Below are 12435 nucleotides of genomic sequence, written 5' to 3' on the forward strand. Positions count from 1 at the left end.
GTTAATCAGAAATGAAAGAAAAACAATCTAAGTGTCCAACAATTAGAAGAATGACTAAGTGCATGAGAGGATACATCTTCATGGATGTAGTGTACATTCATTAAAAGCCGGGGACATAGAAGGCAGGTAGAGAAAGGGGAAATATTTAGATGATAATGTTAATGAAAGAACAAAATACTATAAGTGCAGTATGATTGCAAATCACAATAATGTGAAAAAAATTGTCTTCTCTTAGCAACTAGCATGAGGATTTCTTCTGAAGGTGGGATGAGGAACTTAGCTTTGTTGGGGAAATGGTTCATTAAGTCCTTCGGTGCAGAAGCTAAATTCATAGAGCTTCTCTTCCAAATCCCCAGGGAAGGTGTCAGTAACTTCTACTTTGCTCCCAACAGCACTAAATTGAACAGATTCTTTTCACAAAGACAACATAGAAAGACAGGAAACAGCCAACCCTAGGTTATCCCACAACATACAAAAAGGGAAAGAAGGGTCAAACTAAATTATGGTAAATTGCTAAGTAGTCATATTAGCAAGGGCTTCCCAAAATTTCATGATTATAATATGATTTTGTTACCTCTATACTTTTTTAAAAAGTCAATGTTTAACTGTCCTTGTAAAGAAACAATGAGAAGCAACTCTGTTCCAGCTGTGGAAGTCAGTTGGAAATCTTGCAGAAGAGATTCAGAGGAAGGCTTAGTAATGAACCCTCAGATCCTCAGGCTTTTGGTTCTTGCTGCCTTCGTGTTCAAAAGGAAGTCTGAGCTGTGGAGAGAGGAGGAAAGTTTGGGAAGTAGGAGAGGGAACAAGGACCTTAGAAGCAGAAACAACTGATATTTTTCTCTAAGTTTTTGAAAACATCTAAACAGAGAACTGCATCTCAGATGGATAACCAGTGCTCATAGAGAAACTGAGGATCACTCCAGGGAAAACAAGAGGATTGCCTGATTATATCTGTTTAGTAACATTTATAACCAGATAGTCTTGAGGCTGATGCTAAGCACAAGATATGGTCACAGTTGACATTTAAGTAGATGGGTATTATTTTAGAAACTGCATTTTTCATCCTTTTACCTCTGGTATTCTGTTCAGCCCACAGAACATGGGATTTGCAGTCAACAATCCAGCCCCTAAAAGGGATAGTTAGGGAGTTTGAGATGGCCATGTACATGCTGTTGTATTTAAAATGGATAATCAACAAGGTTATCCATAGCAGGGAACTCTGCTCAATGTTAAGTGGCAGCCTGGATGGGAGGGGCGTTTGGGGGAGAATGGATACATGTGTACATTTGGCTGAGTCTCTTTGCTGTGAACTTGAAACTGTCACAAAATTGTTAATATATCATTGGCTATATGCCAATAAAAAAAAAAAAAGTTTTTTAAGAATCCAGCTCCCAGCCTCCTACTGGAACATATGACTTCCCACATTACTTAAGCCTTCAAGCCTCAGAATCACCATCAATAAAATGGGAATGATAACAATAACTACCCTTTCAAAGGGTAATTCGAACTACCTAATTCAAAGTCATTTTGAACTTTAAAAATGATATTAGATATGAAAAGCACTCCAGGAATTACATTACATTATCCCACATGAACAAGGCTTATGCTGTTTCTGAAAATACAGAGAACTTCCCCCAAGTAATACAAATGACTAAAAGACTCAATTTTGAGATATCACATAATTTAAAGCATTAGCAATTTACATGTTGTTAATAAACTTGAAACTATATATTGCCTTCTCATTTTTAATTCGATATGTATTTATAAATAGAACCTAGTTTAAAGGAAAATGGGCTTTTTCTACCATAAATTTACTTGCGTGCTAAGTTGCTTCAGTCATGTCTGACTCTTTGTGACCTCTCGGACTTTGCCTGCCAGGCTCCCCTGTCCATGGGATTCTCCAGGCAAGAATACTGGAGTGGGTTGCCATTCCCACTCCAGTGGGAATTCCCACTCAAGTGCCATTTCCAGGAGGTCTTCCCATCCCAGGGATCGAACCCAGGTCCCCTGCATTGCAGGCAGATTCTTTACCATCTGAACCACCAGGGAAGTCCCTCAAGTTTCCTTAAAGAGTGAAAAATAACATTAATAGAACTTTGAAAGGAAGATTGTCTAAAGAAGAGGATAATGTCACTTTCTTGAAGTCACTTTTCAAAGTGCACCAATGCTATAGGCTGCAGACTGCCTTTAATGAAAAAAATCAGTGATATGTCCCCGAAAATTCCACATAGCTTAATCAGAATATTTCATCTTGTTCTTAAACTGAACTTTCTAAGTAAAAATTTTTTTCACCTTTCTTTTTCATTATACTGAATGTAAATTCACTCATTATATTAAATGAGAAACTGCTGTGTCATTATCAAGACTGTTATTACTATAAATAAACTCACAAATCAATTGGAAATGGATACTCTAAATGAAATATAACTCAATGTTCAAACCACATCACAGAGCCATCAGGCTGCAACCTATTAAGGGAGGGTCTGACCCAGATCCCACAGCCTCACAGTTTTCGACTCCAGGTAAAACAGCTCTCAGGGTTAGAAGCCTCTTCGTAACTCAGAGCCTCCATCTGCTTTCCTTTAACTTCCGCTTGTGAGCTTGGCGCTTCCATCTGGAACAACACGTAAGATGGGCCCCTCTCCATAAGGGGCTTCCCTGCTTGCTCAGATGGTAAAGAATCTACCTACCTGCAATGCAGAAGACCCAAGTTCGATCCCTGGGTCAGGAAGATCTCCTAGAGAAAAGAATGGCTATCCACTCCAGTATTCTTGCCTGGAGAAACCTATGGACAGAGGAGCCCGGCAGGCTACGGTCCATGGGGCTGCAGAGAGTCCCAAAATGACTGAGCAACTAACACTTTCACTTTCACTCTCCACATGAAAAGATCTATCATGCCCTCTATCAATCTCCTCTTCCAAATTAAGTGCATCAAATTGGGTAAACTCCTCCTTATAAAATAGGTCATCTGTTCACTAACCACCCTGGTCCAACTTCTCTGGATGGACGAATGGCAACAACAATCTCTAATGGATATGTTATTCCAAGTATCCCCTAAAATGTTCAATATACAGTAGAATCAGTAGATATTACTTCTACTACTGTAACTTAAATGTACATACAGTTTATTTATTTATTTGGGAGGAAATATTTGTTTAGGGATATTCATTTCATTCCAGGTATATTTTGAGTTTGTTCCCCTTATAGTTGGAAATTTTATGATTATGTGAATAAATTTCCCTTTTTCTTCAGAAAACATCTTAGCATTTTATTAAAATTCACCATCCCTAACATCCCTTTAGGTCAAAGAGAAAAGAATTACATGCAGCTAACTTCCAAGTGATCTCAAAAACTAAATTACAAATCTCTATGAAGAGCAGTATATTTCTGGAAAATTCTATGCAGTCAAAGCTAGAATGTTTTTTGATCTTCAAAACATATTAGCTAAGTGTCTTGAAAATAGATTAACTGGGTCCTATACCAATTAGATAAATCTTAGTAACTGTTTTAGGTAAACTTTCAATAATTATAAGTTAGGTTAAATAAGAGTTGCAGTTAGGATGATCTTTAAAGTGTTTTATTACATCTCAAGGACCTAGCATGGTACCTGGAAATCAGACCTTGTTCTATTTGCCAAGGATACACCTATGAATAAAGCAATTCCTTACTGACATGCCACTTACATCTGCACACACACTTATAAGTATGTGTATGGTGGTAGTATACATCCATGAATTATTAAAACCAAAAATACAGAAATCAATGCCCCCCCACTTACCACCAAAAGAATAAACCAGTATGATACAGGTATAACTAGAAAATAGAAATGTTTCATGGTTCACTGTCCTTAAGGGACCATTGATGTTCTATGAATTAATTGGGCAAGAGAAACTATTTCAGGCTTTTGAATAGAATAAGTGTCGTCTTGGACTTGTCTAGCGAACCAAAGACTGTCAACACACTTAGACATTTGTTCTACGATAAGGGATAATATATTAGTGGTATAACCTTTAAAATAAAAAACATTTTTGCTTTAGAGTTTTTCCGAAGTCTTCATTTATGGAGAAGGAATTTGAGGCCAAGAGATGTTAAAGGACTTGGCTAATATTTTTCTAACTTGTTTTATGAAAGTATAGTTGATGTACAAATTGTGTTAGTTTCTGCTATGCGGCAAAGTGATTCAGATTATACATTCATATACATTCTTTCTCATACACTTTTCTATTATGATTTATCACAGGATGCATTGGGGTTTCCCTGATAGCTCAGCTGGTAAAGAATCCGCCTGCAATGTAGGAGACCTGGGTTCGATCCCTGGGTTGGGAAGATCCCCTGGAGAAGGAAAAGGCTATCCACTCCAGGATTCTGGCTTGGAGAACTCCATGGACTGTATAGTCTATGGGGTTGAACGACTGAGCGACTTTCACTTTCAAAGGATATAGAATATAGTTCCCTGTGTTATATACAGGAGGACCTTGTTGTTTATCCAGTCTACATGTAATAGTTTGCATCTGCTAATCCCAAACTCCCAATCCACTCTTATCTCCCTTCCCCCTTTGGCAAACACAAGTCTGTTCTCGATGCCTGCAAGCCTGTTTCTGTTTCATAGACAAGTTTCTTTGTTTAGATTCCATGTATAAGTGCTATGATACGGTATTTAAGATTTGGCTAATATAAATCAATACACTGGAGTCACTGCAGTGACTAGCTCCCCAGCCTCCCAGGGCCCAGTCTGCACTGTTTCTATTCATCACAACTGCCCCTGTCATATCAGGACAGAGGAAAGGGAGAAGGAAGGAGGACCACTGTACCAGAATGCACAGTCCATTTTAATATGCTTTCCTCAAACTCTAGTTCTGAAATTAAGTTGAAAAAGGCTAAAGTTGGAATTCTTACAAAATAAAGCTTGGAGGAAAAACTATGAAACTGGGAATTCCCTGGTGGTCCAGTGGTTAGGATTCCGAGTTTCCACTGCAGGGTGCCTAGGTTCTATCCCCGGTAGCAGAGCTAAGATCCCGCAATCTGAGTGGCCAAAATAAATTTAAAAATAAAAACTATGAAACTAATACTCAACATAGCATATAGTACATGAAATGCTCAAAGACTGGTTGACGTGGACAAAATAATGTTTTTTTTTCTTTTCACGTCCAGCTGACTATCATCAACGTTAGCAATTTTTGAGATGAGGGATTCCTGGTCACAGACAGATTTCATTAAAGGAAAAGAAATCAACTTTTGTGATATTTTACCCTCCATCTACTTTTTTTAATGACTCAGTTTGGTCAGAATATGCAGTTTGAGTTGAAAATAGCAGATAAGTATAAACTTCCCATGTATATCTTAAAGAAATAAAGGTAAATAGATGTATTTATGATGTAACACTCCAGTTATTGTTGATCAGTCACTCGGTCAAGTCTGGCGCTTTGTGACCCCACAGCCACCAGCCTCCTCTGTCCATGGGATTCTACAGGTAAGAATATTGGGGTGGGTTGCCATTTCCTTCTTCATGAGATCTTCCTGACTCAGAGATTGAACCAGTGTCTCCTGCATTGGCAGGCGATTCTTTACCACTGATTTGCGAGGGAAGTCCATAACACTCCAGTAGCTTCTGTCAAATCTAACCTGCTTTTGACATAAGGAGACAAGAATATATTATCTTCACCCAAAATTTTACTCTATCATTTTTTAAAACTAACATTTTAAATCTTAGATCCAAACAGCTATACAGGCAATACCAATCACAAAACACATGGATGATTGGAAAGCCCTGTGTCGGATATACTGACACTTCTATCAGAAATTCTGTACTGAAAACATTTTAAGTGAGTTTTTTTACTTCCAAAAGTCATTCCCGGTAATGCAGCCAATGTAGCCACTGCTCAAAAATATTTTTGGAACCAGTCTTCAGAAAATGCCTTCAGAAGCAGATTACGACAATCCTTACAAGAAAATCACTTGAATTACCTGCAAGTCGGACATCATTTGTGACCCGTTGTAATATCATTCAGCTTGATCAACCATTCATTCATCAGACTTGGCACTTGTCTATTTCCAGAAATCAGATTCATCCTCAGAGGAGAAATAGATACTCTTGCTGGAAGTGGTTTTCCAAAGACACTGAAGCAACTCTTAGGCAGGCTCTTCTGTGGTACATCATAGGGCACAGAGTTAGCAGAAAGTGGGAGGGAATCTGTGTGGGACAGGGACCTGCTCACCGAGGTCCTCACATGGTCAGAGGCGTCAACCAAATGCCCAAGGCTGGTGGTTCTGTGAAGGCCAAAGACCTTGCCATCCTGTGATTGGTTCAGGCAGTCAGTGGTTCCAGCCTGATCTATCGGTTAAGAAAACCTGGCCTGAGAAAGATCTTGCCCTTCAAACATGGGCCACAAAGACTGAGGGCAGCTGCCCCTGGCCTCAGCAGCCCTAGTGTAAACCCCAGCTCATAACTCTTCTAGCTATTTGAATTTGAGCCATTAACTTGCATTATTTGTTGTACTTTTGAATAAAGTCTGTTATTGAATAACAGATGCTGTTTTAACTAAATAAATTTATAGCATATCATTTTCTATCACATTTGTCAAAGAAAAGCATGGAGTCTAATAGTTACATGCATAGGCTTGGAGATCAGACAAGCCCGGGTTCGAGTCCAGCTTTTTCAGTTGGTAGCAGTCCTCTGAGCTCCATTTTTGTCTGTAAGATGAGGATAAAAATATCTCTCTCGAAGGGCTGTCATTAAATGAGATAACCTCTATCCTAAACAACCTTCTTAATACATTGAAGTGCTCACTAATTCCTGCTTCACTAATTTATGAAGTCAAATACACAAATAATTTTTCAAAAGTGCCCAGTGGAGTTGGGGTGAAACAGACCCGGAAGCAATTAGAACTGCAACAAATACAACAGCAAAGAGGAAAGCCCAGTTGGTGGGAAGTGGTCACGTCTGCTGGAGGGTTTAGGGGAGAGGGAGAATCAAATAAGGCTTCTGAGAAAAATGTTCCCTAAACTGAGTCTTAAAGGGTGAGTGGGAATCCCCATGTGGCAGAAACAGCAAATGCCGTAGCACAGAATTATGCTAACTTGGCACTTTGGGGACCAGATGTTACCTATTGCCTTTGGCCGTCAGATGAGGCAGCAGTGGTATCCATTGGAAGGGGCTGGTTCATCAGGAAAGAATTCAGACTCTGGAACCCAGAGTTTGAACTCTAGCAGTTTACTAGTAGCATGAATGTGGTAAAGTACTTAACTTCTCTGCTCCTTAGTTTCCTCATCTGTAAAAAAGGAATATGACTTAACAGGTTAATACTTGTAAAATGTCTAGTTCAGAGACCAGAACAAACTAAGTTTTTGAGTTTAGGTATCATGATTGATTATCATCATCTCTGACCACAAGCAGCAGGATCTTGGAGGACAGGAGCCATGGTCTAGTTCTCAGGGAAGAAGGGTTGGAGTGGAAAGACCCAGCACAGGCTCCCTGGCTACCAGCTGTTTAGGGCAAGGCTGAAAGCCTGACCATGAAGGGGGGACTCAAGGTTCTTAGTGGGGAGGACCAGACAGAGACCTAGGCAAAGGCTGAAACCGCGTGGGCCAGAGTGCAGCCCTGCTCAGGGGACCCCCCGTGCCACGTCATGCTTCCATGCCCCAGCAGATGGACCTGAAATTGCTGATACTCCTCTCCAGATTAGCCTCTGATAAGGCTTCTCTCCACTGCAGGATGACACTGGGCTAATACAAAAGCGGGGGGCAGGGGGGTGGGGGGTAGAAGGGGAGGGCAATCATTTAAACAATTACAGTGTCTTTGGAAACCTATATTTTCAAGAGTAAATTATGGTATGAAGTAAAAATGTTAGTCACTCGGTTGGACTATAGCCCTCTAGGCGCCTCTATCCATGGCATTTTTCAGGCAAGAATTCTGGAGTGGGTTGCCATGCCCTTCTCCAGGGGATCTTCCCAACCTGGGGGGAAAAAATTCTACTACTTTTTTTTTGGGTGCCATTATGAGGGATCTTATGAGGGTTCTCCAACCAGGGATGGAACCCATGCCCCCTGCACTGGAAGCCCAGAGTCTTAACCACTGGACAGCCAAGGAAGTCCAAAATTCCACCACTTTAATGTACTAATCTTTACTGGCATAAAAACAAAAACTATAATCCTATTATTCATAATTAGCCTTATGCTTCTCTCTAGCAGTCAAATAATAGCTGTACTTATACTGAAGAACTTATAAGAATCTCACTGAAATCTTAAAGTTTAGCAATCCTGTCTTCTGCTCTTATCCTTGAATTACATAGAAAATTTATTTTGTTGGGAAAAGAGTTGAATTACAAAAAGATACAAGCATCCAATGCTCAAAGCAGCATTATTTATAAGTGTTTAAGTGTTAGTTACTCCATTGTTTCTGACTCTTTGCAACTCCATGGACTGTAGCCCACCAGGCTCCTCTGTCCATGGAATTCTCCAGGCAAGAATACTGGAGTGAGTTGCCATTCCCTTCTCCAAGGGATATTCCCAACTTATGGATCAAACCCCAGGTCTCTAGCATTGTAGGCAGATTCTTTACCATCTGCGCCACCAGGGAAGCACATAGTCTAGACATGGAAGCAACCTAAATATATATCAATAATGAATGGATAAGGAAAATGTGGTACATATACACAATGAAATGTTACTCAGCCATTAAAAAGAATGAAATAATGCCACTTGCAGCAACATGGATGGACCTCAAGATTATATTAAGCGAAGTCAGAAAAAGACAAATATCATATGATGTCACTTACATGTGGAATCCTAAAAGAAAATACAAATGAAATGATTTACAAAATAGAAATAGACTCACAGACATAGAAAACAAATTTATGGTTACCAAAGGGGAAAGGGGGGGGGGGGATCAATTGGGTATTAGGGATTAACAGATACACACTACAGTATGTTATATAGATAAACAAGAAGGATCTCCTGTGTAGCACAGGGAACCATATTCAACATATTCTAATAACCTATAATGGAAAAGAAACTGAAAAAGAATCTGATTCAGTTAACTGAATCACTTGATGTACACTTGAAACTTTGTAAATCAACTATACTTCAATTAAGAAAAAAAGTTGAATTAGTTTGATGATAAATCTCAGGTTGATAAAAGCCACAGTCATTTGTAATTCATGATTATGCTTTAAAGTAAGCTGCTTTTGCAAGTTGTGAAAATCTGGCTCTACTTTGTGACTTCTAAAGATTTGACATTCAAGTGGTATAACCAGCTAGTAGCTCCCCAGTCTCTAGAGGTAAAGAACTCCCTGCCAATGCAAGAGACACAAGAGACGTGGGTTCGATCCCTGGGTCGGGAAGGTCCCCTGGGGAAGGGGATGGCAACCCGCTCCAGTGTTCTTGCCTGGAGAATCCCCTGGACAGAGGAGCCAGGTGGGCTACAATCCATGGGGTCGCAGAGTCGGACAGAACTGGAGCGACTTGGGTCGCACACAGGTGCTCTCTAATACTATACTTCCCTCTTGTGGCAAATATAGAAAACTGCAGTCTGAACTTCTTTCCCTTTCAAGTTTTTCTGCCAAGTTTTATGCATCCTTGTAAACTGCCTTAAATACTTTCAGGGAAAAGGCAAAGTGTAAACAAATAAGTAAACAAATTTACAAGATGGACAATTTTTCCCAGGGGTTAAAAATATGTATTTTATAAAAGCATGTATATATGTGTATGTGTCTGTGTGTTTGCAAACCCATCTGCCTGTGTTCAAATCCCATTTGGCCACCTACCAGCAATAGAAATCTGGGGGAGTTCATTCGGTCCCATCTGTGAAATGAGGAAAACAATAGTACCTTGTCTTGTTATAAGGGTTAGAGTCAATATTTGGTAAGCACAAGGAACAGGAGCTGATATATCAATGCCATTCAAAATGAGAGCTCTTTGCTCTCATCTGAATGGTAAATCACAGCCCACTCCCAAGTACAGTGTAACAGACGTTCTCAGGGACGCACAGACCATTTCCCCACAGTGTCCAGTCCAAAACCACATCTCCTTGATAAGAATATTTGGCACAGAGTACGGAAAACCTGATGTGAAGAACTGACTCATTTGAAAAGACCCTGATGCTGGGAAAGATTGAAGGCAGGAAGAGAAGGGGCCAACAGAGGATGAGATGGTTGGATGGCATCACCGACTCAATGGTCATGAGTTTGAGTAAACTCCAGGAGTTGGTGATGGACAGGAAGGCCTGGCGTGCTGCAGTCCATGGGGTTGCAATGAGCCCATTGCAAACTCCTGAGCGACTGAACTGAACTGAACAGAAACTGAAATGGCAACCAAATTGAGCTGTGAAAGTAAGTCACTCAGTCGTGTCCAACTCTTTGCAACCCTATGGACTATACAGTCCATGGAATTCTCCAGGCAAGAATACTGGGGTGGGTGGCTATTCCCTTCTCCAGGGGATCTTCCTAACCCAGGGACTGAATCCAGGAAACCTACATTGCAGGCGTATTCTTTACCAGCTGAGCCACAAGGGAAATCCAAGAATACTGGAGTGGATAGCCTAGTCCTTCTCCAGGGTATCCTCCCGACCCAGGAATTGAACCGGGGTCTCCTGCATTGCAGGCGGATTCTTTACCAGCTAAGCAATCAGGGAAACCCAATTGAGTTATGATTAACCAAACTGAGCTATGATTATGTCTCTTTTCACCTGAGCCAAGTAAGTCAGAGGATGTTAATATCGTACATCAGACCCCAGGGCACGTCCTGCTTCATTTTATAGTCAAGGAGCTCGGGGCCCAAGAGGTAATAACACAGTTCTCCCAGCACATTTCCAGCATTTCTTCCATTGGTTCCCAAAGCCACACAATGAGATAACTGTTTAATGTTTCTGAGTCCTTGAAAACTAGTTATTTCCATGAAAAGAAAAGGGCAAAGCTGTGAAAGACCAACCAAAGCTTACTTACACGGGAACCAAGGGGAGCAGAGTAGGTTCGAAGGGGGATATTTGGAGACAGAAAAGCATTCTCAATACCAATTTTTAAAATGCAAACATTTTCAGGAAAAAAAGTACAAGGAGGACAGGGTAATGGGTACTGGGAATTCTGGACAGTCAGTACTACTCAAAGGCTAATGGCAGTGGAAGGCAGGCTGGACCCTGCAACATTTTTGGAGCCCGTGTCTTCTGTGGATGACTAGTCTGCTAATGGACTGTGATGCACCACTGTGACAAACATCTGTGGGAATGTCCTTGGTTGAAGAAGGATGCTTTGCTCAAGGTCATGCCGCACTCATCAGTGTAGGGTCAATGTGAAGACATAAAGACCTGGCACCCTCAGAGCAATGGCAGACGACAAGCACGTGTGCTAAGTCGCTTCAGTCATGTCTGACCAGGCTCCTCTGTCCATGGGATTCTCCAGGCAAGAATACTGGAACGGGTAGCCATGCCCTCCTCCAGGGGATCTTCCCAACACAACCCAGGGATGGAACCCACGTCTCCTGTGTCTCCTGCACTGGCGAGCAGCTTCTTCACCACTAGCACCACCTAGGGAGACTGCCCCGTACGGCTACTCTAGCTTCAGAGCTCCCTCTGGAGTGCTCTGAGGCCCTTGCTGAGGTTACATTTCAGCCCAGTTTCTCCCTCACCCAATCCTACTTCCTTCCCTAGTGGGAGTATGTTCCTGAGAACACAGATAGATTTCTTCACATTAACCCCTATCTCACAGTCTGCCTCCCAGATGACCCAACCTGCAATAGCCCTTTTTTGGTTTTGTGTTTGATTTATTATTATTATGAATTTATTTTTTGTATGTTTTGGCTTCACCATGCAGCCTGTGTTATCTTAGTCCCCTGACCAGGCCTTGAACTGGGGCCTCCTTCAATGAAAGAGCAAATTCTTAACCACTGGACCACCAGGGAAGTCCCAATAGCCTTTTTTTTATTTATTTGACTGCATTAGGTCTTAGCCGCAGCACAAGAGATCTTTGTTGCATCATGCAGGATCTTTCATTGCAGCGCATGGACTCTCTAGTTGTCCACACGAGCTCTAGAGCTGTCAGGCCCAGCAGCTGCAGTGTGTGGGTTTAGTTGCCCCTCAAAATGTGGGATCTTAGTTCCCTGACCAAGGATCAAACCACGTCTCCTGCACTGCAAGCCAGATTCTTAACCACTGGACCACCAGGGAAGTCCCCCACTAGCCCTCTTTTGATATAAAAATCTCACACTTGCATGATTGGCTTATCTCCCAACCCAGTTTTTAAATAAATTTCATAATCAAAGCACAATTGCATTCTCATTGTAAAAGCAAGGGCTTTTGGTAACCCCTACCCATGACGGTCCCATGCCACTATTTGCAAATCCAGTGCCTCCTCCAGTTGCTGATGTATCCTCCTAGGAAGTCCCATCTCCCCTCCCTGCCTTAACAATCTCTGCTATCATCTGCCTGTCCAACCAGTCAAGATTTTG

At 41.3% G+C, this 12435-nt stretch overlaps 1 long non-coding RNA gene across 1 annotated transcript; it reads right to left on the reverse strand.

Moving 5' to 3' along the window:
* Positions 1-536: 536 nt before the first annotated feature.
* Positions 537-7367, reverse strand: LOC133047330 (uncharacterized). The gene is made up of 4 exons (XR_009690720.1): positions 7104-7367; positions 6608-6690; positions 5965-6143; positions 537-762 (listed from the first exon to the last, which is right to left on the reverse strand). It is a non-coding gene; the product is annotated as an uncharacterized LOC133047330 (long non-coding RNA).
* Between the last annotated feature and the right edge of the window lie 5068 nt (positions 7368-12435).

The sequence above is a fragment of the Dama dama genome, chromosome 26 (assembly GCF_033118175.1).
Source record: "Dama dama isolate Ldn47 chromosome 26, ASM3311817v1, whole genome shotgun sequence".
Taxonomy (NCBI): Eukaryota; Metazoa; Chordata; class Mammalia; order Artiodactyla; family Cervidae; genus Dama; species Dama dama.